The 26,280-nt window shown below is 45.2% G+C and overlaps 2 long non-coding RNA genes across 2 annotated transcripts in view; one reads left to right on the top strand and one right to left on the bottom strand.

Annotated features, from left to right (window-relative positions):
* Positions 1–2,124: 2,124 nt before the first annotated feature.
* On the top strand, positions 2,125–6,068 carry LOC309533800. Its single transcript, XR_014220474.1, has 2 exons — positions 2,125–2,612; positions 5,794–6,068. It is a non-coding gene; the product is annotated as an uncharacterized lncRNA (long non-coding RNA).
* A 6,546-nt stretch (positions 6,069–12,614) lies between these two features.
* The window catches only part of LOC309535737, a 44,122-nt gene continuing 30,456 nt past the window's right edge, over positions 12,615–26,280 (bottom strand). Inside the window, exon 3 of the long non-coding RNA XR_014221363.1 lies at positions 12,615–13,073. This is a non-coding gene — a long non-coding RNA (uncharacterized lncRNA). The remainder of the gene's footprint in view (positions 13,074–26,280) is intronic.

Genomic DNA, 26,280 nt, shown 5'->3' with positions numbered 1-26,280 from the left:
GAACAGTCTCCAATCTTTGGGTTCGTACTGTGGCACTCCAAGCTTGAGCAGAAGCTGCGCAATATCTGCACAGTACATCAAGTCCTTCTCTTCTGAGAAAAAACGGAGGTACTCTTGATGCCTGTTGCGGAAGAAGCTGATGTCAGAGAGGAGTTTTTTCCCCTTCAATCTGGATGCCAACAGTTCGGCAGAGTCCTTTGACAAGCTGAGGTCGCGAACTAGATCATTCAACTCCTTTTGGGAAAATGGATGTGGAGCATCATCTTCAAGAACCACTTCTTCTTCATGTCCTTCAGCACTGGAGGCATCTTTGTCACTAATGTCAGGAAGTTCTCCGAAGACAGGCACTGGAATTTCATCACAATGGGGCAGGGCTCTTGAGGAGGAGGAGAAAGGGGAGGGAACTGGGAGGGGAATATATGCTCTGCGCAAATGGCTGTGAACTCATGCTTCTTTTGTGAATCTATCACACTTGCTCCTTCTGCCACCCCGGATGGCAGAATAAAGCTTTTCTCTGAAACTATTCCTTGAGTGTCTGTTGACTCCCATTTCCCCGGCCCGGGCGCAAAGCTCTTCTCACCCGAGGCTAAAAAGGCTACCAGCAGAGTCTTTATCCTGAAGTGTATGTTAAACCGAGGTACCACTTTATCATTGAATTTGTCCATGGCAAGTCTGCGTTTATCTGCAGGTTGTTCAGATGTGGTGAGTTTGTAGAAGTCCTCAATCCAATCATAGAAGGGAGACGCATTTTTATTTTTCCAGCTCACCAGTATCAGTCTTTTTACTGTGGTAAGGGCACAGAGAGTCCACTTGTATTGCCCCTTGGTCAGGTTCCATGTGCTGGGTGTATAATTCGAAAGGATATTTTGCTCGGTAAAGGTACATTTGGCCTCAGCGATGGGAGTCCAGCAAGGAATCATTTAGCTAGTGCAATGGAGGAGGAAGAGGTTGAAAATGCGAGACTTACTGGCACCTGTAGCAGCAGCAGCAGCAGCAGCAGCTGGAGCATGGCCGGCAGTGCCACCTGGTGGCCCACCTCGGAACTTCCATGCCCATCCCAGATTTAAAGCTTTAGGCATGTGTTTTACACACACACACACACACACACACACACACACACACAAATAATAATTCACAAGCAGGAAATATCCCAAACAGCTCTTCCCCTGAAATATACTCGGAGTCGAGAGTGGATTTCATGCTCTATATTCAGCTCATAGTAGCGAGGAATGAAAGTTCCCCCACAATATCTGCTTTATATACATTTTTTTTTTAAAAAAATGATCTTTATTACTTTTAACAAATCAAAAAAAGAAAAACACAACAAGGATAAAACAAACCAAATCAGTAACACAATACAAGAAAAAAAAGAAAACATTTCAAAACACAACCTTTCTTTCATTCACTTGTTTCCCCGACTTCCTCTCACCTCCCTTCTTGTATTCCACTTCTATTTGGTAATTTCAGCAAATCCTTTCCATCTTTCTTTTAAATCTCTATCAAATTATACATAACATAATTTTCTTAACCTTATTTTAACCTTAAAGCTAAAACTTATAAATGCTTAACTTCTCATAACATTTCTGCTAAATCCATGAAGTGTCAATCCACCGTTTTTCTATCCCTCAATTTTTTTTGTTTTGTTATTTTCATATAAGCTTTAAACTTAGTATATACTTTAATAAAAACTTTAAATTTTCCAATCTTCTTCCATCTTCTTCCGGCCGCGGATGACTCACTTTACTGGCCGAGGAGCCGGCATTTGTCCTCAGACAGCTTCTGGGTCATGTGACCAGCATGACTAAGCCGCTTCTGGTGAAACCAGAGCAGCACACGGAAGCGCTGTTTACCTTCCTACCGGAGCGGTACCTACTTATCTTTCACTTGACGTGCTTTGGAACTGCTAGGTGGGCAGGAGCTAGGACGGAGCAATGGGAGCTCACCCCATTGCAGGGATTCAAACCGCCAACTTTCTGATCTGCAAGCCCTAAGCTCTGTGGTTTAGACCACAGCGCCACCCCTGTACATAGGCGCCGACTCCATGGGGCTTGAGGGGGCCCGAGCCCCCTCAAAAATTCGTTTGGGGGGGCTCTGCCCCCCAATAATTTAAGAAAATTATTGCGGGCTCTCGACCCATCAACAATCATGCGGGGCTGGCGTCAGCCCCGCAAGAAGCGGGGATTCCCCCTAGCTCATTAATATTCACCGCCCACGGCGGCAGCCAATCGGCTGCCGCAAAGGGCGGGCCCTCACAGGTTCACTTAAGGTCGGGGCAGCCCGGGGCTCGGCCCTTTCGTTCCCCCAGCAGCAGCGGTTTGGAGGTCTTCCTTCTCCGTCGCTGTTACTCTCGCTCGGGCTTCTGTTCATCTTTCCCGGAACTTATCCCTCGCTTCTGACCTCGTTTCTCATCTAGGCCCCTGGTTTCTCGCAGACAAGCAGGCCGCAAGGGAGGCGGGCGCCATCTTGGGTTGGTCCGCGTGATTCCCGGCGGCCATTTTGAGAGTGGCAATTCATCTAAAATTTAGAAAACTTCCCGGGGCAGGACCCCGGTATGGGCCCCCCCAATATTTTTTATAAGTCGGCGCCCCTGCCCCTGTATACATACAATTCTGGTAAGTAAAGGTAAAGGGACCCCTGACCGTTAGGTCCAGTCGCGGATGACTCTGGGGTTGCGGTGCTCATCTCACTTTACTGGCCGAGGGAGCCAGCGTACAGCTTCCGGGTCATGTGGCCAGCAGGACTAAGCTGCTTCTGGCAAACCAGAGCAGCACACAGAAATGTATATTGATCAAAAAGCCACAGTTTCATAACGCAACAAGATACTAGAGTGTAAAAAGAGCATTAGAAATTGGTGCAGAAGCAGTAACTTTATAAACCCCAGGTCTGAATGCAGCCTCAGTTTCCCCTGATAAATTTTTTCTATGTACAGAATTAATCTCTGTCTATATATTTTGTCTGTAGCAGCTCTCAACCTCGGGAATCCCACCTACAATCTAAAGTGGAGCAGCCCAGAAACATGTTTGCCTCCTCAGCTGCTGTTTGTGAGAACTTGGCCTGAGCCGCTAATAGATTGAGCTCCCCTTTGCCACTGCACATCTGAAGGCAGTATCCAAAACAGCACACCTACTTACCCACCCTCAGAGAAGTATGGGAAGGTTGGAAGATTTTGCAAGCAGTTCTGATTGTGCAGTAGATCTTCCCCTTTTCTGCTGTACCACAAATGGGCTGAATTTGTGTATGGGTTTGGCAGAGATGGTACACAAATGTACACCAGGGGATGCTAGTGCCTTAAAGGAGAGCCCTGGCACAGTTCCATCATGACTGACAGGGATGATCTCAAGTCTCTGAGCCCCAGGCCTTAGGTAGTCAAAACAGCATGCAAGAGGGAAAGATAATCAGACTTGGGTTTGTGAACATGCACAAGGTTTGCAAGAGTACACAAATCTTTTATTTTTTTTTTGCAGGAGGGGGGACTTCCCCCAAAAGTAGTTCAACGAGAACTGAGCTGGGAATGGAGTGTTTTGGAGGGGGGTAGTGAGAAAACTGAGGTATGTGTGTGTATGAAATTGAGGGCTTGTCCACACTTGCCTTTTGCCACACACTTTTCAGGCAGAGTCCATGCTTAAAAGCATTGATTGAGCACTGTTGTTGCTGGTTTTTGCCCCAGAGCTTTCTTCACAAAAATCCACTCTTTAAAGCTCAATCGGAACAAATGGTGTGTTATGTACTGAAGTTCTCACCCTGGGCCAGGAGGGGGATACTGTAGATAGTTTTCACTCAGGTCCACATATGCAAATAAGGGATTGAAAGTGATGTTCAGTGATTGGATAGTTAAAGAAAGTTGTTACAGTTGTGTGATACTGGAGCTCTATATAAGCAGGTTGGCTGAACCCTTCAGTTCAGTTCTGTTCTGGCCTGTGAATAAACAAGAGCTGTTTGAAGAATCACTGATATGTTCACCCACAACTTAACATGGCAGATCACAGGGTAAGCTTGGACTGTTCCTGGAAAAGGCAGAGGAAGGTAACTGGATAAGCCCCAAGAGTCTGAATTCCAGAAAAGAAGCATTCCATGTTGAAACATTTTGGAGCAGCAAGTTTTGTTTATGAGGAAATCCTTTCTAAAAGAGGCATATTCTTCCCCCCTTTTATCTTCCATCCTGAATATGCTTATATGTGCTTCTGCATATTAAGCTGTAGCCATTATCAGTTTGATTTGAACTGTCGCTATAACCACTGGTGCTGTAGTACAGTATATTTTAAAGGACAGAATCTCATCAGGACAGCTGTCATATAGCCATGCTAACAAGGAGAGTCCAATAATCTGGGTAGCTGTGCTGATCCAATACTGCAATTATATTATAATACCAGGGCTTACGCCCCTGCTTGCTTCACTCACTAACAGTGGCGGAGTGGGCTTCTTGTTCCAGTCTGTGGCAATGGCAGCATCTCACCCATTCACAGGAGACTCTGGAAGAGGGGAGGGGGGTAGCCTGAGGCTGAATTGCCTTCCATACCTTGTTGAGGGGTATCGATTAGAAAGGAGACCCGCAATCATCTCCCGAGCCCATTCCTGCCTCCATGGAAGCGGGGTGTGTGTGTGTGAGGCGCTGGGTGTTAAGCCCTCCATCACTGAGGCAGTCTCTGAGTCCGCCATGTTAAGCAGCCAAGCACCTCTACAATGCGTGTGTGTAGAAACAGAACATACAAGCATGCATTATATTCAGGAAAGGTGCTTGCATAAATGCGAACATTACGAAAATTGCATGCAGCACTGGATTTGCATGAGGACTCCTCTTTAAAAATGGAAAGTACTGCAGAAATGTGGAGGATCAAATCTAAGACTGGGAAAATGAGAAATGGATGGACACTGAAATGGACCAATTTGTCAGTTGCTGCTAGCTGCAGCTAGAATCCCTACGCAGAACTACAATCCACACCTCTGGGTCCCAGTGAAACTTGTAGAAGCACCCCCTTCCCTTGCCCTTTCCCTGAAATAGGCAGCCCTTAGTATTTCACTTCTTCCTTTCATGAAGATGAAGACCTTTAGAGGCCCTAAAGCAGTCAAAATATTAGGTTGCCTCCCCCTAAGCAATTCAAAATAAATAGGGGAAGAACGTGCAGTGGGGTGTAAGGGAGTCTAGTGAAGTTCTGTTTTCCCCCATGTATATGTTCTACTGAGTAATCCAGGGGTGTCTCTGCCTTTTTGCATTGGGAGTAAGGCTCACGGGACTCAGCAAGCAGACGTAGGATTGTGCTGTGAAGGCCTAGAGACCAGGGGGTGGCAAGTTGAATAAAATATCAGGTGGGGGGACCATGTAAACCCCGTCCTGTGTAATCGATCACATGACATGGTGCACACATACCATTTGAATGGCAATGCCCATCAACTTTGGGGGAAGGCGGGCCCCCTCAAATATTTTATGGGGGGTGGGCTGAAGGGACCTTGGTCCCTAGGAGTTGGCTCCTATACTAGAGGCAGGGAGAAAGGGCTAGCATCTCTTGTATTTTTTAAAAAAATATTTTTTATTGAGTTTTCCACATATTCACATTTTGTTACATAATTCTATGACTTAATATATTACTCTGTAAGAGCATCGACCTCCTTCCCTCCCTCTTTCTGACTTCCACATAACTTTCCATATTCTTCGCATTTCTATAAGCACTTATTTACCCTTGTCAAATTATAATATTTCACCTTATTATCGGTAAATCAGTTCCTTATATTTACATTACAGAGCCTTTCAATTCAAGCCTACAAACATTTTAAAATGTTTACAATTTTCTTTCATAGAAAATATAAATTTGTTCCAGTCCTTACGAAACAGTTCGTCACGCTGATTCCGGATCTTCCCCGTCAACTTGGCCATCTCTCCGTACTCCATCATCTTGACCTGCCAATCTTCCAGTGTTGGAAGTTCCTGCTGCTTCCATTTCTGACCCAGAAGTGTCCTTGCAGCCGTTTTGGCATACATACACATGTTTACATCACTTTTATGTATTTCCTCACCAATTAAGCCTAATTAAAATGCCTCTGGTTTTTTATTAAAATTATATTTCAAAACCGTTTTTACCTCGTTGTATATTATGTCCCAGAAGGCTTTCACTTTAGAACAAGTGGGTTAGCATCTCTTGTAACTCACATTCACTTTCAAACACTCCTTGTGTGCACAGTGAAATCATTGTGGGTTTTTAGTTGTTTTTCTGTTTTACAAAGACATCAGGGCAGTTAATTACCAGGGACAAACACTGGCAAACAGGGTAACAACAAAAAAGAAAAAAGAAAATTCCATTAAAATTCCATTTAAAAAAGAAAATTCCATTAAGACCTTTTCATAGTACATTACACTAAAAAGCAAGAAAAATACTAAGTCCTCTTTCACAGATAAATCTTAAGTTGCCCCACACAATTCCCCAGCATAGGAATAGTGTGAGTGGAGGTTGGGTGCACCACATTGGAGACCCCAGGCGGAGTAGTAGGGGAATCTCATCCTTTACTTCCACACAAGGGTGACAGGCCAAATCATCTGTCAGGATAGATATGGTGGCCACGATTTCGCTGAAAACCTGATGTCTTAGGATTCACAACAAAGCAACGGCAAACACCTGCTAAAGACCCCCTGAAATGTTTGGCGGTGAAAACCCCACATTTCATGGCACCCCCAAAAATGAGCCTTTGGCGCCCTAACTCACGGGATCCCAATTTCTCCAAAAGTCAGATGTTGTCCGATTCACTCCAAAGCGGCGCCAAACACCCAGAGAATGCCCCCTGCAAGGTTTGGGGGTGAAAACACTACGTTTCACATCGCTCCACAAAATGAGCCCTCGACGCCGTAACCCACATGGTTGTCAGGGGCTGGACTGAGGAGGAATGGTGGGATCCCCCCCCCCCCCAAGGACCTGCTCCACAACTCCGATTTATAAAGATTATAATCCAAGTTAACGAGATCTTCTTGCAATTAGAGGTCAAGAGATATGTAAAAGTCAGTGCTTTATATGATTCAGCCACATGGTGGAGCAATACACAAAGATTAAAGAAGCCATGATAGCCGGCTCTGAAAAGCTGGGGTGGTTTGTGTCTTCAAAGGCATGGCAGTGTGGCTTGAAGTTAATGACTTGTAACACCTCACAGTCATAATAATAATAATAATAATAATAATAATAATAATAATAATAATAATTTATTATATATACCCAGCCACTCTGGGCGGCTTCCAACAAAATATTAAAATAAAATAGTCTGTCAAACATTCAAAGCTTCCCAGAACAGGGCTGCCTTCAGATGTCTTCTAAATGTCAGGTAGCTGTTTATCTCTCTGACATCTGGTGGGAGGGGGTTCCACAGAGCAGGCACCACTACCCTGTAACTTGGCTTCTCGTAGGGAGGGAACCGCCAAAAGGCCCTCAGCGCTGGACCTCAGTGTCCAGGCAGAATGATGGGGGTGGAGGCGCTCCTTCAGGTATACTGGGCCTTTGAGGCCGTTTAGGGCTTTAAAGGTCAGCACCAACACTTTGAATTGTGTCCGGAAACATACTGAGAGCCAATGTAGGTCTTGGGGGCCACTCCCAGTCACCAGTCTAGCTGCCGCATTCTGGATTAGTTGTAGTTTCCGGGTCACCTTCAAACGTAGCCCCACGTAGAGCGCATTGCAGTAGTCCAAGCGGGAGAAAACCAGAGCATGCACCCCTCTGGCGAGGCAATCCGCAGGTAGATAGGGTCTCAGCCTGCGTACTAGATGAAGCTGGTCAACAGCTGCCCTGGTCACAGAATTGACCTGCGCCTCCATGGACACCATGAACTGAAAGGTCCCGGGGGCGTTACCCTGAGCCTCAGCCACAAGGAATGTGCAGCAGCAGAAAATGGTAACGCTGTTCTAGATTGCATCTATGGAAGTCCAGGGTCCTGATGAAACAAAGTCCAAGCCCTACTCTCTCCTACCTTGGTCAGGCAACACCTGGAGTCCTGTGTCCAGTTCTGGGCACCATCATCCTGGGCAAGAAGGATGTTGACAAGCTGGAATGTGTGCAGAGGAGGGCAACCAAGACAACCAAGGGTCTGGAAACTAAGCTTGAAGAGAAACACTGGAAGGAGCTGGGGAGGTTTGGCCTGGAAAAGAGGAAACTGAGAGGAGATCTGACAGCCATCTTCCAATATCTTAAGGGCTGTCACATGGAAGAGGGAACAAGCTTCTTTTCTCCTGCACTAGATGGTAGGACTCGAACCCATGGATTCAAGTTATAAGAAAGGAGATTCCAACTAAACATTCATAAAAACTTTCTGACAGTAAGGGCTGTTTGGCATTGGAACAGATTCCCACGAGAGGTGGTGGACTCTCCTTCCTTGGAGGTTACTAAGCAGAGGTTGGGTGGCCGTCTGCCATGGATGCTTTTGCTGAGATTGCTGCATCACAGGGGGTTGGACTAGATGACCATTGGGGTCCCTTCCAGCTATAAGTTTCTATGATTCTATGAAATTGATCTGGATTAATGACAGCCATCCACCAGTTTCATATACAAAACTGCTTCCCACCCCACCCCCTTACTGATTAATATAGATATAAAAAATACATTAAAGTAGACAAATAATAACTTACAAAAAGGATCAATAAACGTGTCACCTTTATTATATAAACTGTTATCATAATCACATGTCAAAATTTCTTTTGTGAATGAAATAAAATGGTTTCAAACAGTTTTTAATAACCAACAATCAAATGTAGTGCTTGGGGTACAGCTTAGATCAATTCCCCCGATGTTCAGTGTCCAGGGGTTCAGTGCCTGGCACCCAGAAACTCATGGCAAAGGGGAGTCTGGCACCAAGTAACTCATAACATCTCACTTCCTTGCAAGCTAAGGAAAGCTGTTGATTGGCAGAAGACACTGGGCAGAAACAGAAAGAAACAGGGGGATGAGGGGGTCTAAGGGTGAAGTCCTGCTCCTGTCCATCCTAATACTGGACAGATGATTACAGGATGTTGAGAAGGGTCATTTTTTACTATGAATTGAGAAACAGCAGCCATAGTCTAGGCCAGGAGTGTTTTTCCTTGGTGACACCGCCATGTTGAAAAGTGTGTGTTTGCAAGGTGTTTCCTGTCCTGTCCAGAAATGCACCGTGCTGGATGAAGCCAGCTCTAGAGCGTTCCTAAATAAATAAAATAAAAACCCACGGGAAGATATATTTGAAAAATTAATGTTAAGGGGAACAATTCACATTGTTAAGCAAGGTAGCTAAAGCAACAGGGTCAGGGCCTCCATTGTGACACGTCCCCCTGCTGAGTGACTTGGCTGAGGACTTTGGGAAGAGCAACTACTTGAGGATAGTTCAGGAGAAAGGAGGTGGTTTGTGAGAAGTAATGATGTTTTCCGGCAAAATGATGATTTCTTCTTCTTGAGTGTAAGTAGGATGTCTAATTCTTTCTGCATTCTGCTTCTTTTGCTCTCCCTCAAGATTTAGAAACATAGGGCAGTAAGGCAGATCTGGAAAAAGCCTAGGTAAAGGTACAGGTACCCCTGACCGTTAGGTCCAGTCGCGGACGACTCTAGGGTTGCGCGGTCATCTCGCTCTATAAGCTGAGGGAGCCGGCGTACAGCTTCCGGGTCATGTGGCCAGGATGACGAAGCTGCTTCTGGCAAAAGCAGAGCAGTGCACGGAAAGGCTGTTTACCTTCCCGACAGAACGGCACCTACCGTATTTTCCGCTCTATAGGACGCACCGGACCATAAGACGCACCGGATCATAGGAGGGGGAGAACGGGGGGGGGGATTCTCTCCCTCTCTGCTCAGTGTCCCTTCAGCGAAGCGGCAGGAGAAACGGAGCCCCTTCCATTTCTCCTCCAGCTTCACTGAAGGGGCGCTGCGCAGAGAGGGAAAACTGTGCACCGATCCCTCTCGCTCTCCAGGCTTCAGGCGGCTATCCGCAAGCCTTCTGAGTGCAGCAGGAACTCCTGCTGTGCTTGGAAGGCTTGCGGATAGCTGCCTGAAGCCCCCAGAGCACAGCCTTTGAAGCCTCCGCAGAGCAGTGGGCTGAAGGCACCCCGCTGCCCTGCGGAGGCTTTGTGCAGCCATCCCCAAGCTAGAACAGTGAGACCGAGCACCGCGCAGTGAGCTCCGCCTCACTGTTCTGGCTTCGGGGACGGCCTTTGAAGACTCCGCAGGGCGGCAGGGTGCCTTCATCCGGCTGCCCTGTGGAGGCTTTGCGCAGCTAACCCCAAGCTAGAACAGCGAGACGGAGCGCTGCGCAGCGCTCCTTCTGCCTGCTCTGGCTTTGGGCTTAGCTGCGCAGCCTGCATTCACTCCAAAGGGTGCACACAAATTTTCCCTTAATTTTTGTTTTTTTTGTAATATATTTTTTATTAGCAAACCAATCAAATCACATTAGTTCCAAATTACAAAACCGAATTTTAAATTTTGGTTGGGGGTACCCATGCTTCGAGCTCAGAAAGGGATCCAATCATCTCTTATTTCTGCTGCTTTGATCATTTCCCCTTAATTTTTGGAGGGGGAAAAGTGCGTCCTATAGAGTGAAAAATACGGTATTTATCTACTTCCACTTTCGAACTGCTAGGTGACTTCAGGTGGCTATCCGCAAGCCTTCGAAGTACAGCGGGAACTCCTGCTGTGCTCCGAAAGCTTGCGGATAGCTGCCTGAAGCCAACGGAGTGCAGCCTTAGAAGCCTCTGCAGAGGAGTGGGGTGAAGGCACCCCGCTGTCCTGCGGAGGCTTTGCGCAGCCATCCCCAAGCCAGAACAGTGAGACGGAGCGCTGCGCAGCGCTCCGCCTCACTGTTCTGGCTTCGGGGACAGCCTTTGAAGCCTTCGCAGGGCAGCAGGGGGCCTTCACCCTGCTGCCCTGCGGAGGCTTTGCGCAGCTAACCCCAAGCTAGAACAGCGAGACGGAGCGCTGCGCAGTGCTCCTTCTGCCTGCTCTGGCTATGGGCTTAGCTGCGCAGCCTGCATTCACTCCATAGGGCGCACACAAATTTTCCCTTAATTTTTGTTTTTTTAATAATAATGTGCTTTCGAACTTCTAGGTTGGCAGGAGCTGGGACCGAGCAGCGGGAGCTCACCCCGTCGCGGGGATTCGAGCTGCCGACATTCTGATCAGCAAGCCCTAGGCTCTGTGGCCACCCGTGTCCCTACGGAAAAAGCCTATCACAGACCAAATCCCCCTTCCAAACCTGGTATGTAAGGGCTTCCGGTTTTTCCGCCCTCCGTTGTGGATGTGCTTCGCGGGTTCTCCGCGCCTAGCAGCTGTTAGAGGGAACTTTGGGGGGCAACGCGGAGGCTACACGACCCCCAAAAAGGCTCTGGGCGTGGCCCAGGGCTGACATTGTCCGGCAGTGTCAAAAAAGGAACCCTTCGAAGCCCACGTCCTAACCAGGAGGTGAGTCGACAGAGAGTACCTAGACGCAAGGACACGAGCAATCCTCAGCAGCAAGCCTCCAAGTCCCAAACGGTAAGAACGGCAGCTAACAAGGAGAGCTTGAGGAGAAGAGGGTCTGTGAGACTTATTTATACAAACTGAACTGCTCAGAAACAGACCGAAAAGACTAGCACATAAAGAGTAAAGAACGGGAGATTTTATCTTAAACATATTGGAAATCTTTCTCATTATACGTAACCATAAGCAAAGATTTCTCTAACAAGTTCCAGTAAGAAAAGGAAGACAGATTCAAATTTCACTCTGCAGCAGCAGTACTAGCCCATTAAAAGAAGCGGAATTCAAGGACTTAACTTGTTTTTTACTTTGAAGTGGCGTGAGCCCAGCAAAAGAGACTGAGTTAAAAGACTTGGATTGTCAGCGCTGTTTGTGGTAAAAGAGTGGAAGTTACTGGAAAACAAAGGTAAAAGAGAAGGCAACACTTGTAATATTGAACTTATATTATACACTAACCTATAAAGATGGCAAAGATGGCGTAGCGTGGTCTGGGAGAAACGGCCGGACTAATTGGAGAATCAAGAAAAGAAAAGCGCCGAAAGGAGGGGCAGAACTGGACAAAAGAGGAGAGGGACTATAAAATTAAAGATGAGCATATTTAGTTTGAGGAGGTAGTTTGTGAGAAAGGAAATATGTTTTCTGGTGTAATGAAGAGACTTTCTTCATATAAACTATAAGTAGGATTCCTAATTCCTTCTGCATTCTGTTTCTTTTACTATCCCTCAAGATTCAGAAATGTAGGGAACCATGTCATGGTTAGATTAATTTATAAAGATTGGCTGCGTGAGCTGCTGGTCTCCTGCTGTCACGTGCCAAAGATCCATACCCTGGTCTACAAGGAGGAGGAGGAAGAGATAATGGAAGATAAATGGGAGGATGAAGTGATGGTTATGAAGATCAGAAGGAATCTTTAGTGAAGGTGAAAACAATTGATGTAAGACCAAGCGACCAGGGGATGGATGCCACCGATGCCAATATAGATGGTGAGAGATGGTGATCTTTGTTCTTGAGGAACAGGGAGGCCAGAGAGAATCTGGATCACTGGGATGGGGGGAGGCAGGTCCCTGATTCAAGAAGAGTTCAGGGATGGGATGAGGAAGAGAGGAAGGGCGAATAACGCAAGCCACCTGGAGATCCTTGCAGGAAAGATGGGTCATCAATTAAGAATTTTTTCTGTTCATTTCTCTTCCAGGCAGCGATAGCAGTGAGGGCAGCAGCTCCAGTACAGCTCTACCCCGCTCCAAGACCCAGTTCTCCCTTCGCCCAAAACCCAAGTATCTAAATAAATAAATAATAGGGATGCGGGTGGCGCTGTGGGTTAAACCACAGAGCCTAGGACTTGCCTATCAGAAGGTCGGCGGTTCGAATCCCCGCGACGGAGTGAACTCCCGTTGCTCGGTCCCTGCTCCTGCCAACCTAGCAGTTCGAAAGCACGTCAAAGTGCAAGTAGATAAATAGGTACCGCTCCGGCGGGAAGGTAAAGGGCGTTTCCGTGCGCTGCTCTGGTTCAGAAGCAGCTTAGTCATGCTGGCCACATGACCCGGAAGCTGTACGTGACCGGTCTGCCAATAAAGCGAGATGAGCGCCGCAACCCCAGAGTCAGCCACGACTGGAACTAATGGTCAGGGGTCCCTTTACCTTTATATATTTCAAAAACACTATGAGTTTCCAATGTGGTCTCTCGTCACAAGGAAACAGACTTTATAAAGAGGCAACCTTTCAAACTTCTTATAAATGGAAACTGGGGAAAGCCCCCTCCAAAAGAATAGACTGTTCCCAGTGACTAGGTGATCCACATGCCTGTTCAGTTGACGCTCTAGATGCCTACTCAGTTGTTCTCAAATGCTGTTGAAAGAGAGAATGGCCAGTGTGGCAGGCTGTGCGAGCTGCTGGCCTCCTGCTGTCGTGCCCCTAAACTCCACCCCCTGGTCTGCGAGGAGGAGGAGGAGGAAGAGATATTGGAAGAGAAATGGAATGAGGAAATAAGTATAATTAAAGAAAGGGAGAATAGCGTAAGCCACCTGAAGATCCTTGAAGGAAAGATGGGTTGTCAACATAATAATAAATGGAAAGATTAAAAATATTTTTTCTTATTTTCTCTTCCAGGCAGTGACAGCAGTGAGGCCAGCAGCTCCAGCACAGATCTCCCTCCCAACCAAGACCCAGTCCCCCCCTTCCCCACAAACCCAAATAGAAAAATAAAATAAAAATCATTATTATTATTCTAATCAAGTTCCTTTACAAACATGCTATTCTGTGATCTTTTTATCCTAGGCGGTGCCTTTTCCTACGTTTGTGAGCATGAGTGGAAATCCTGAGTCTCGCTGCAGGAGTCAACAGTTTGGCTCCTTCCATTGTTGTTGCTCCTAGATGGAACTGCGCATGTGCGAAGACAAGACAGAGACTTCCAAACTAGATCAATAAACGTGTCACCCGTTGTCTGAAAACCACTGTCCTAATCACATGCCAGATTGTCTTTTGTGAATGAAATAAAATTCTTTCAAACAGTTTTTTAATGTTGGCATTTGTCTGTCTTGAGAAGCAATGGAGTGCGCCTCCGGGGGTGAGGTCAAAAGTCAAGCAAGGGTGTCAGCAGTCCCAAAGGGACCTCTCCAGGGAGCAAGCCTGGGCAGTGTGTCAGGAGGTCCTGGGCTTCCCAGATGACAAGAAGATGTGTCTCCAAGGAAAGCAGAGTTAGGCACCACTTGGGCTGCAGGGGTTGTCAGAAGGGGTTGTAAACGACGCCATCCAACCGCCTGAGGGACTCCACTCCAGATTTGGGTAGGGTTTACTCCTTAGCCTTTTCAGCTCCCAAAGATATCCCACAAGGCAAATTAGGATCAGAGTTTTCCTTCTCCTCGATGGGCTGTCCTTCTAGGTGGATGAGCCCCATCTGCCCCTCACTTCCCTCCACAGCATTGCAGAAACCACCTTCTTGACCACTGGGCCCACGCTTGGTCTTGTCCGCTCAATCTGCTGGAGCCTGTCTTTGCACACAGGGGAAGTTCCTGAGCATTTGAGACTCCTTGGCTGCCCTCACCTGGTTTAGGTGGCCAGTCAAAGCCGTTCCCAGGATGTGGCCTCTGTCGCATGCTGACCGTTTCTAGGAGCAAGAGAACAAACTTTCTATTAAAGAATGGAAATGGTTTAATGAATAGTTACAAACTGTAAACAGATAAGAACATTGGCAGGATTATTGGAATAACCTGCAGTTTAATAAGATTATATATTTAAAGCAGATGCATAAATGAAGAAATTAAGGTAATTTGGATATGCATAAGATATGAAGAATCAATTTAAGGAACTGCAGTAAGAGGGGAAAGGAAGTCAAGTTTTGAAATGTTAAAATGACTGCAAAATTATTGAAATGTATAAGCTTGAAAATCATAATTTTTTTTTAAAAAAAATTTCGCCCAAAATCAGAGGTCATCCGTGATGAGGCATGTGAGCCTCAACTGTACTGCATCTCCTCTAGCTGAGGAATCACACACCTCCTCCCCAAGCTAGCGAGCCCCACCTGGGCTGTGGGTCCTTGCCTTCCGTCCCTCCCAACTGACAGTTGTTAGTTCTGGAATCCTGAGCTTGAGGGGGGGGTACATCCCATTTCGCCCCGTGGGACACTCACCACCCCTTAGCCACCTGCCTTTGGCACCGCAGCAGTGATGGCTTTGGTCCCTGAAAGAGCATGCAAGATCTCTCCCAAATCTCAATACATATTTTGCTCTCCTAGACATCTTGCAAGACTTCAATGAGATCTCACAAGATCTTGAAGAAAATCTCCAATCTGTTTACCTGCAAGCACACACTTTTAATTCCCCCCCCTTATTTAATACACATTTCTCAATCTAACAGATTTGCACATAGGATTCTGTATCACATGAAATGGCACATTTGTTTTGTTCTATTGTTACATTATTTGTGGCCTTTTAACACTTTGGGAGAAGCCTTCTCTCCCTTTTCCCTTTAAAAATGAGGATCTGTGCTTTACACTCAGCAGGAAGGTCCATTTAAAAGGAAACATGTAGTTGTTTTGCTGCTGCTTTTTTGTGTTCTCAGGTGTCCAAGTTAGCCTCCTGGCCCTGCTCCTCCAATATACCACAGCAACACTCCCCACTAGAAATCCCTGCTTGGGCTTTCATTGGCCATCAGCAATATCCGGTGGAGCCAGGTGGAGAGAAATGCCCCATCTTGCCCATCTTTGGGGTTTCAAGAGGTATAGCCTCTGTGCATGAACAGAATTCATGATTCAGCAAATCTATTAGACCATGGAAAGAGTTATTTCCTCTGATTAAGTAACCAAAGGAAGAAAGCAGGATTGGCTTTTCTCACCAGGGACACAAGGAAGGGGAAGGTGTATGCTTAAGAAATCAAATTCCCCAAGGGCTGAAACTCTGTTTAGCCAATTAAAAAACCCCAATTCTCTCAGGAGAGTGCTTCATATCTGGCGGGCAGGGCGTGTGTGCTTTGCTCATGATCCCTTGGATGTCCTGAGGCTGTTAGAGCAGCAGCCGTAAGTCTTGGGGCTCTGGGAGTGAGACATTGTCCTCCGAAGGCAAAGAGTAACTGAGGTTCCCTTTTCTCTCCCTTGGAGGCCCTGAACAAGGAGCTGGCCAGTTCAGGGCCTCCATGGGAGAGAAAAGGGGGGCCAGCACTTGTGCTCAAAGGAGCTTTCATACGCGGTCATCCTGCCCCACACTCACATTCCAAAATATCTGCATGCTCACCTATCCAAGAGGTGGTTGGTGTTGGGCTGGGGGGTCCCAGAAGGCAGAATAAGTTGAGAAGCAAAGCCCAAGAAGTTGGAGGCATCCTCTTCGCATCCACCCAAACCCAATCTAAACAGCTTTGCTCCAGAACCAGCCCCTCCCTTCAGTTCTGTTCAGTTCAGAATGTCAGTTAAGAGGGACCACCTGTATTTTCTTGATTCTTGCCTGCATACTGGTATCTGTTTACCTGTATGCACACACCTTCAACATCCCCATACTCCATACTAAGGAAAAACAACTCCTCCAACCTTAATAACACAACCCACAATCAGGCTAAAATCTGATACCCAACCAGCACTATGGTGGCACCAGAGCGTACCAGCACCCACATCCCCACCCCAACACCCCAACAATGTTGCTCATAACATTGGCAACATTGCTTACGAACCTTATACCTGACAGCGACGTTACAAAGTCACTTCACACTGTCTCACTGATCTCCCCCTATCGCAAACAGGGGGGATGGCCTGTCCTTGAACACGGCCTTCCACACCAGCTGAGACCTAGGACCAACCGGCTAAATGCCAGATGGCCTAAAATACCCTAAACAAACACCTATATGACTACATATAGGAAACTCTCTACAACTTACCCTCTACTCTTTAACCCAATTCTTACTCTAATCCCATTAGCCCCCCACCCACCACACCCTAGGTCAGCGCAACCCCACTGGTTCTTTAAACAACACGAAGAGAGAGACACAACACAAGACAACCTGAATGGGTTGGCAGGGAATCACCCCACATAATAGATAAGCAAGATGGTTAACCTAAAAGCAATTACATTAAACGTGAGGGGGCTGGGAAACCCCATCAAAAGAAAACACATCACCTCATTCATAAATACCATGAAACCACACATCACCTTCCTACAAGAAATGCACAACCCAACCAAAGGCAGCAAACTCCTGAGCGACCCCCGCTTCAGTCAACAGTGGGTCGCACAAGGCTCAGGCAAAGCTCGCGGTGTAGCCATATAATACTCAGTAGAGACCTGAACTTCACTGCCACAACAGTCCTCAAGGACAAAAAAGGCAGATTCATTTTCGCTAAAGGGACACTACATGGCAAAATCAAACTGACAATCGGCTCCATATATGCCCCAAACACGAAACAATTAGAATTCTTCCAGAAGACACTAAACAAATTCCTCTCCTTCTCTGAAGGGGAAGCAATCCTAGGAGGGGACCTCAACCTAAATATGAAAGGTACATCCCTGAAAGATATCCACCCTAGAACCCCATGGGCAACCTTCCTCCGAAGGAAACCCCCAACAACTAGGAACTCTTACAAGTTACTAAAAATGCTAAAAAACAGGGGTCTCTACGGCATTTGGGGTGAGCAAAACCCGGGAGACATCAGCCATACATTCCAATCGGGACGTCATGATACAGTGTCCAGACTGGACAGCATTCTATTCACACAGGGTCTGATCCCCTCAGTGGAATCAACAAACATAGGTAACATTAAAATCACAGATCACGCCCCAGTAGAAGTCATCGTTAAAATAGGAGAAGGAACACAAACCACCCCATCATGGTCCTTCAGTCCCATCCTAACTACAAACAAACAAATTAGAGAGAGTCTCACAAAGAACCCCCCAAACTACTTCAAGGAAAACGATGTAGACAATATAACAAACCCCCTCCTATGGGACACAATGAAAGCGGTCACCAGAGGAGCTTGCATAAAAGAGAAAACATTCCTTAAAAAACAAACCTCCTCAAAAATTAGCAAAATAGAACAAGACACCACAGCCCTCTCAACACGCTACAAACAAACAGGATCTAAAAAACTCCTCAAACTTATAGAACAAAAAAGGAGAGAACTAGACTCCCTAGAAATTAACAAAACAATGATCAACATTCTATACTCTAAACAACGTTTCTATGAATATGGAGGGGAAAACTCCAGATTACTAGCAAATAGATGTAGGAAAAAAGCACTCAAAACAAGAATACACTGCATCACCAAAAAAGACGGCAACATAACATTCTCCCCTGAAGAAATAACCTCAGAATTTGCAGAATTCTACTCCAACCTATACACCTCCCATAACCCACCAGAGAAGGAAATCAGAACATTTCTAGCAGGACTGACCATGCCTACCCTAACTGATGAGGAACAGGAATTCATCGACAGCCCTATCACCCCAGAGGAAATAGATGCGGTCCTCAAAAACCTGAAACCACACAAAGCCCCAGGCCCAGACGGTTTCACAGCAGAATTCTATAGGAAATTCAAAGAACCCTTGATGCCCTACATGACCCGCCTATTCAATGACATCATAAAAGGGGGCCCCATCCCCCAAACCACTAAAAGACAGCCTCAAAGTAGAATCATACCGCCCAATCTCATTAATAAACCAAGACTACAAGATATTCACATCAATCTTGGCCAACCGCCTAAAAATCTTCCTACACAAGTTAATAGCCCCAGACCAGACTGGCTTTGTCCCTGGCCGCAATATAACAGACCCCATCAGGAAACTACTGAACCTGATCGAACACAGCAAGGCAACTAAACTCCCATTGACAATTATGTCCCTAGACATCCTCAAAGCCTTTGATTGCTTAGAGTGGAAATACATATTAGCAGTACTAACTAACATGAAATTTGGCCCCAACTTCCTACAAATCCTCAAACAAATATACTCCCAAGCCTCAGCAAAATGCAGAACTAACAATATGGATTCGAATACTATAGCTATCCAAAGAGGCATGAAACAAGGATGCCCACTGTCTCCCTTCTTATTTATCCTGGCTCTGGAACCCTTAGCAATCCGCATCCGAGCAGCCACAGACATCCAGGGAGTGGAAATAAAAGGCAGAACCTATAAATTAGGGCTCTTTGCAGATGACCTAATGTCACAACACCAGACCCCATAAGCACAGCAACCTCCCTAATCAGAGAACTCAACACATTTGCAATGGTGTCAGGCCTACAGGTAAATTTTACAAAGTCAGAAGCTATGTGCTTCAACACCCCTCCTCACACCCAAAAAGAACTCACAAAGGTCACCAAAATAAAACTTTGCCACACCAAGTTCAGATACCTAGGGGTACAAATAACCAGAAACCTCAATAAATTGTACCTCCACAACTACAAGCCCCTGTGGCAACACACTAACAAAGACCTAAAGAGATGGAATAACATGAATTTCACTCTCTCAGACAAAATAGCCATGATCAAAATGATCACACTCCCAAAACTAACCTACCTATTCCAAACCCCCCCCAATCTGGATCCCCTCAACCCAACTCCGCAGTTGGCAGAGAAAACTACACTCTTTCATCTTCTCACATAAAAAACCAAGAATAAGCCCCAAATACCTGCACCTCCCCAACTCAGAAGGAGGATGGGGACTCCCCAACATAGAAGCATATTACATTGCCAACCAAATACGCCATATAATCCCATATATACTAGAAGATGAGACAAAACAATGGGTACACCTAGAAAATACCTGCACCACAACATACCCACTCCTCCCAAACAAACTAAAGAAAATTCCCTCAACACTTAACAGGTACACACAGACCATGCTCAAAGCATGGAAAACACAAATAGGCAAACTATCCCCAACCCCATCCCCACTAATCCCCCTGGCGTACCACCCATTATTCCACCATGCAGCACAAAACCTCCAGATAAAAACCTGGCGAACCAAAGGCTTATATCGCCTAATAGACTTTTATAAAAATAACAAACCCTTGTCAACACAAGAAATACAAGACAAACTAGAAGACACCCAAATGCCCTGGTTAACACAACACCAACTATATGCCCTCTTAAACAACCCAACAGTAAAATCAGCAGCAACTAGGCCCCTGACAACCTTCAAAAATCTCCTCCTAACAACAAAGGGAAACGGTAAAGGGACGGTATCTGCAATATACAAAATACTACTCCAAAATCCCGCAAATCCCCTAGACGCAATCAAAAAACAATGGGAGAATGACATAGGCTATGAGATTAACCCCACTCAATGGACCAGAATGTGGTCTAAACCCCCCTTTAAATCCATATCAACGAAAAGAAAAGAACTCACACTGAAACTCACCTACAGGTGGTACCTAACACCAAGGAAACTAGCGCTAATACACCCAGGAACCTCACCAAAATGCTGGAGAGGGTGCACCTCCACAGGCACATACCTCCACATGTGGTGGGAATGCCCCAAAATCCAACTATTCTGGACAACAGCCATACAAGAAATATGTAAAATAACTAAGCAAGTATTAGACTTCACCCCAGAATTGGCCCTACTAAGCATCTTCCAAGACAACAATGCCCAGTTACACCACAAAGAATTCATAACCCACCTGCTTTCAGCAGCCAGAAACACCATAGCCAGACACTGGAGAGACCTGTCAGGAGTAAGCATGGACCAATGGTACCAAATAGTATGGGAAACAGCCCTACTAGAAAAATTAACTAATAAACTGAAACTGACACGGGGACAAACAGAAGAAGACACCTTCACCCTGGTATGCCTCCCCTTTATCACATACACAGCCCAACAGGACAATGACAATAATCCACCAACAGCATACAAATCAATATGGCTAACCTGATCCAAAACACCCACCCACCTCACTCACACACGAAAACCAAGATCACCACAGCCAGTCACAAACAAACAATCACACCCTAGGCCAACCCCAACCTCTCTCACCACCAAAGGAACAACACAAGCATGCTGACACCAAACTCTACATACATTAAGCATAATAGAAACACCGCTACCCGACCCCACCCCCATCCATCTCCCCTCCCTCCACCCCCTTTATTCTTTCCCCTTTTTTTATTCTCCTCCTAATGCCTCAACAAATGAAACGGATTTGTAAAAATGTTACATGGGGAAAAAAATACGAGGCAATACACTTACACTGTAAAACAAGAAAACCCTTAATAAAATATTTTTTATAAAAAACAAAAAATAATAATAAAGAGAAAAGGGTCAAACTCAAAAAAAAAAAATTAAAAATGGGCATGCACACTGGTATCTGTTTACCTGTAAGCACACACCTTTAATTTATCTTTTTAAAAATAAAAATAAAATACAAATTTCTCAATCTACCAGCTTTGCACAAAACAGCAGCCGTTTTGTGATCCATGGCAGCGAAAACCCCACGTTTTATGGCGCCCCCCCCAAATGAGGCTTCAGTGCCCTAACCCAAAGGGTCACAATTTCTCCAAAGGTCCAATGTCATCTGATTCACTCCAAAGCAGCACCAAACACCCAGAGAATGCCCCCTGCAACATTGGGGTGGGGTGGGGGTGAAAACACTACATTTCCCATTGTTAGAGTGGCATACAAAGGATGAACAAGTTAAATCAGTGATGATAGATTGGGCAAGACATGTAGGACATAACATAATGTTTGAGGATTGGGAAAGATTGTGGAAGAAAGGGGTCAAGTTCACTGCATGTACTGTACTAAAGGAAAACATAATGAAAATGATGTATAGATGGTATCTGACCCCTGTTAAATTAGCAAAGATTTATCATAACTGTGATAACCATTGCTGGAAATGTAAAGAAAAAGAAGGTACCTTCTCTCATATGTGGTGGACCTGCCCCAAGGTGAAAGACATCTGGGAAAAGATTTATAATGAATTGAAAAAAAATGTTGAAATATACATTTATAAAGAAACCAGAGGCCTTTCTTCTTGGAATAACAGGTTTAGAATTGCCCCCAAATGATGTTAAATTATTTCTGTATGCCACAACTGTAGCAAGAATTTTGTTAGCTAAGAACTGGAAAACGCAAGAAGTACCAACAGTGGAAGAATGGCAGATAAAGATGATGGATTTTTCGGAGCTAGCCAATCTGACTGGAAGAGTCCCTGACCAGAAGGAGGAGGAGTATCAGGAAGAATGGACGAAATTTAATGACTATTTAGTTAAATATGTTAAGTTAAATTAATTGGAAAAAGCTTGCATATAGCGGATAGGCTTAGGATTTAAATATGTAATATGTGATGAATTAATATGTTTAATACTGAACTGGGAAGTAAGAAAGATGTTAAGTGATTAAGTTAATTTTATAAGAATATTGATTTGGAAAACCATTAAAATGATATGCACTGAAATCCAACCAGGGGGATACGAGGAAGTCACTTAACAATGTTAATTAGATTAGTCTTAATAAGGTTATGATTTATGTTTGTTTGTCTATTTGTCTCTGTGTTTAAATTTTTGTGGAAAAAAACAATAATTTTTTTTTGGACATTTCAGTGATTTCCACCCAGACACTGTTTCCAACAGCCAAATCCTGGATATATCACAACCCTGACATACAATGGCCACCCTAGATTCTAACAGCTTATTCTTTTCAATGTTCCGGAAAGGACCTTATGTACAGTACCTAAAAGCAGCTAGTTTTGTTACTGTAAAAGCTAGACAAGCACAGGACATTGCAGTTTAGCTAGGCCATAAACTAAAGAAAGTGTAATAATCAAAATGATAGTCTTATGAAATTATTATTTTCTCCAACAGTGGGATGAAAATTGCTTAACATGGTGTCATCTAAAAACTCCCTGCAAACAGATCAGAATGAAGGCTCATTAAATGGCGGGTGTCAGCTAACCGCCCTGCAGACTTTGTGCAAATGCTACAGGCTGAATACTCTGAATACTCAATGAACAGGCTATCTGGGAGCAACCCTTGGTTGCTAGTGGAAAAGTTCCATACTAAGCTTCCATACTAGGCTTCCATACAAGGGCAGCACTTTGCTCCATCTTCACGACGCTTCTTTACCTGCTCCTTTTTGCATTCATTATGATCTTTCACATGATGGAAAAGCCATTTCTGAAAATCTAGTGGAATCTGGTTTCTGTGTTGTTTCCATAAAAAAACCATATTGCATTCCCATTGGCTCAGATATTGTGGGAGTTTTGCACTGATGAAATTAGGGATAGTATACTGGCACAAGGAGAAGGGGACGACAGAGGACGAGATGGTTGGACAGTGTTCTCGAAGCTACAAACATGAGTCTGACCAAACTGCGGGAGGCAGTGGAGGACAGAGGTGCCTGGCGTGCTCTGGCCCATGGGGTCACGAAGAGCCGGACACGACTAAACGGCTAAACAACAACAACATACTGGCATACAATTCTGGTAAGGTCAAGGGACCCCTGACCGTTCGGTCCAGTCGCGGACGACTCTGGGGTTGTGGCCCTTATCTCACTTTACTGGCTGAGGGAGCCAGCATACAGCTTCCGGGTCATGTGGCCAGCATGACTAAGCCGCTTCTGGGGAACCAGAGCAGCGCACAGAAACGTATATTGATCAAAAAGCCACAGTTCCATAACGCAACAAGATACTAGAGTGTAAAAAGAGCATGAGAAATTGGGGCAGAAGCACTAGCTTTATAAACCGCAGGTCTGAATGCAGCCTCAGTTTCCCCTGATAAATGTTTTCTATGTACAGAATTCACATCTGTCTATATATTTTGTCTGTAGCAGCACTCAACCTCGGGAATCCCACCTACAATCTAAAGTGAAGCAGCCCAGAAACATGTTTGCCTCCTCGTCTGCTGTTTGTGAGAACTTGGCCTGGGCTGCTAATAAATTGAGCTCCCCTTTGCCAATGCATATCTGAAGGCAGTATCCAAAACAGCAAACTTACTTACCCACCCTCAAAGAAGTGTGGGGAGGTTGGAAGATTTTGCAAGCAGTTCTGATTTTGCAGTAGATCTTCCCTTTTTCTGCTGTACCACAAATTGGCTGAATTTGTGAAGGCCTAGAGACCAGGGGTGCCAACTTGAATAAAATATTAGGTGGGGGGACCAGGTAAACCCCATCCTGTGTAATCTATCACATGACATGGTGCGCACACCATTTGAATGGCAATGCCCATCAACTTTGGGGGAAGGCGGGCCCCCTCAAATATTTTATTGGGGGGGTTGAAAGTACCTTGGTCCCTAGGAGTGGGCTCCTCTGCTAGAGGCAGGGAGAGAGGGCCAGCATCTCTTGTATTTTTTTTAAAAAATACTTTTTATTGAGTTTTCCACTTAAATCATATTCACATTTTGTTACATAATTCTATATTACTCTGTAAGTGCATCAACCTCCTTCCCTCCCTCTTTCTGACTTCCACATAACTTTCCATATTCTTCGCATTTCTATAAGCACTTATTTACCCTTTGTCAAATTATAATATTTCACCTTATTATCGGTAAATGAGTTCCTTATATTTACATTACAGAACATTTCAATTCAAGCCTGCAAACATTTTCAAATGTTTACAATTTTTTTCATATAGAATCATAGAGTTGGAAGAGACCACAAGGGCCATCGAGTCCAACCCCCTGCCAAGCAGGAAACGCCATCAGAGCACTCCTGACATATGGTTGTCAAGCCTCTGCTTAAAGACCTCCAAAGGAGGAGACTCCACCACACTCCTTGGCAGCAAATTCCACTGTCGAACAGCTCTTACTGTTATAAATTTGTTCCAGTCCTTATGAAACTGTTCGTCACGTTGATTCCGGATCTTCCCCGTCAACTTGGCCATCTCTCCGTACTCCATCATCTTGACCTGCCAATCTTACAGTGTTGGAAGTTCCTGCTGCTTCCATTTCTGAGCCAGAAGTGTCCTGGCAGCAGTTGTGGCATGCATAAACATGTTTACATCACTTTTATGTATTTCCTCACCAATTAAGCCTAATTAAAATGCCTCTGGTTTTTTATTAAAATTATATTTCAAAACCTTTTTTAACTCGTTGTATATTATGTCCCAGAAGGCTTTCACTTTAGAACAAGTGGGCTGGCATCTCTTGTAACTCACATTCACTTTCATACACACCTTGTGCGCACAGTGAAATCATCGTGGGTTTTTAGTTGTTTTTCTGTTTTACAAAGACATCAGGACAGTTAATTACCAGGGACAAACACTGGCAAACAGGGTAATAACAAAAAAGAAAATTCCATTAAAATTCCATTTAAAAAAGAAAATTCCATTAAGACCTTTTCATAGTACATTACACTAAAAAGCAAGAAAAAATACTAAGTCCTCTTTCACAGATAAATCTTAACTTGCCCCACACAATTTCCCAACATAGGAATAGTGTGAGTGGAGGCTGGGTGCACCACATTGGAGACCCCAGGCGGAGTAGTAGGGGAATCTCATCCTTTACTTCCACACAAGGGTGACAGGCCAAATCATCTGTCAGAATAGCTATGGTGGCCACGATTTTGCTGAAAACCCGATGTCTTAGGATTCACAACAAAGCAACGGCAAACACCTGCTAAAGGCCCCCTGAAATGTTTGGCAGTGAAAACCCCACATTTCATGGCACCCCCAAAAATGAGCCTTTGGCGCCCTAACTCACACGATCCCAATTTCTCCAAAAGTCAGACGTTGTCCGATTCACTCCAAAGTGGCGCCAAACACCCAGAGAATGCCCCCTGCAAGGTTTGGGGGTGAAAGCACTACGTTTCACATCGCCCCACAAAATGAGCCCTCGACGCCGTAACCCACATGGTTGTCAGGGGCTGGATTGAGGAGGAATGGTGGGAGTCCTCCCCCCCTCTCGAGGACCTGCTCCACAACTCCAATTTATAAAGATTATAATCCAAGTTAACGAGATCTTCTTGCAATTAGAGGTCAAGAGATATGTAAAAGTCAGTGCTTTATATGATTCAGCCACATGGTGGAGCAATAAACAAAGATTAAAGAAGCCATGATAGCCGGCTCTGAAAAGCCGGGATGGTTTGTGTCTTCAAAGGCATGGCAGTGTGGCTTGAAGTTAATGACTTGTAACACCTCACAGTCATCATCATAATATAATAATAATAATAATTTATGATTTATACCCAGCCACTCTGGGCGGCTTCCAACAAAATATTAAAATAAAATAGTCTGTCAAACATTCAAAGCTTCCCAGAACAGGGCTGCCTTCAGATGTCTTCTAAATGTCAGGTAGCTGTTGATCTCTTTGACATCTGGTGGGAGGGGGTTCCACAGGGCAGGCACCACTACCCTGTAACTTGGCTTCTCGCAGGGAGGGAACCGCCAGAAGGCCCTCAGCGCTGGCCCTCAATGTCCAGGCAGAACGATGGGGGTGGAGGCGCTC

Source organism: Podarcis vaucheri (assembly GCF_965113315.1).
Source record: "Podarcis vaucheri genome assembly, chromosome: 6".
NCBI classification, from domain to species: Eukaryota; Metazoa; Chordata; class Lepidosauria; order Squamata; family Lacertidae; genus Podarcis; species Podarcis vaucheri.
Note: the sequence above shows the minus strand (reverse complement) of the source record. Positions and strands in the feature narration are given on the sequence as shown.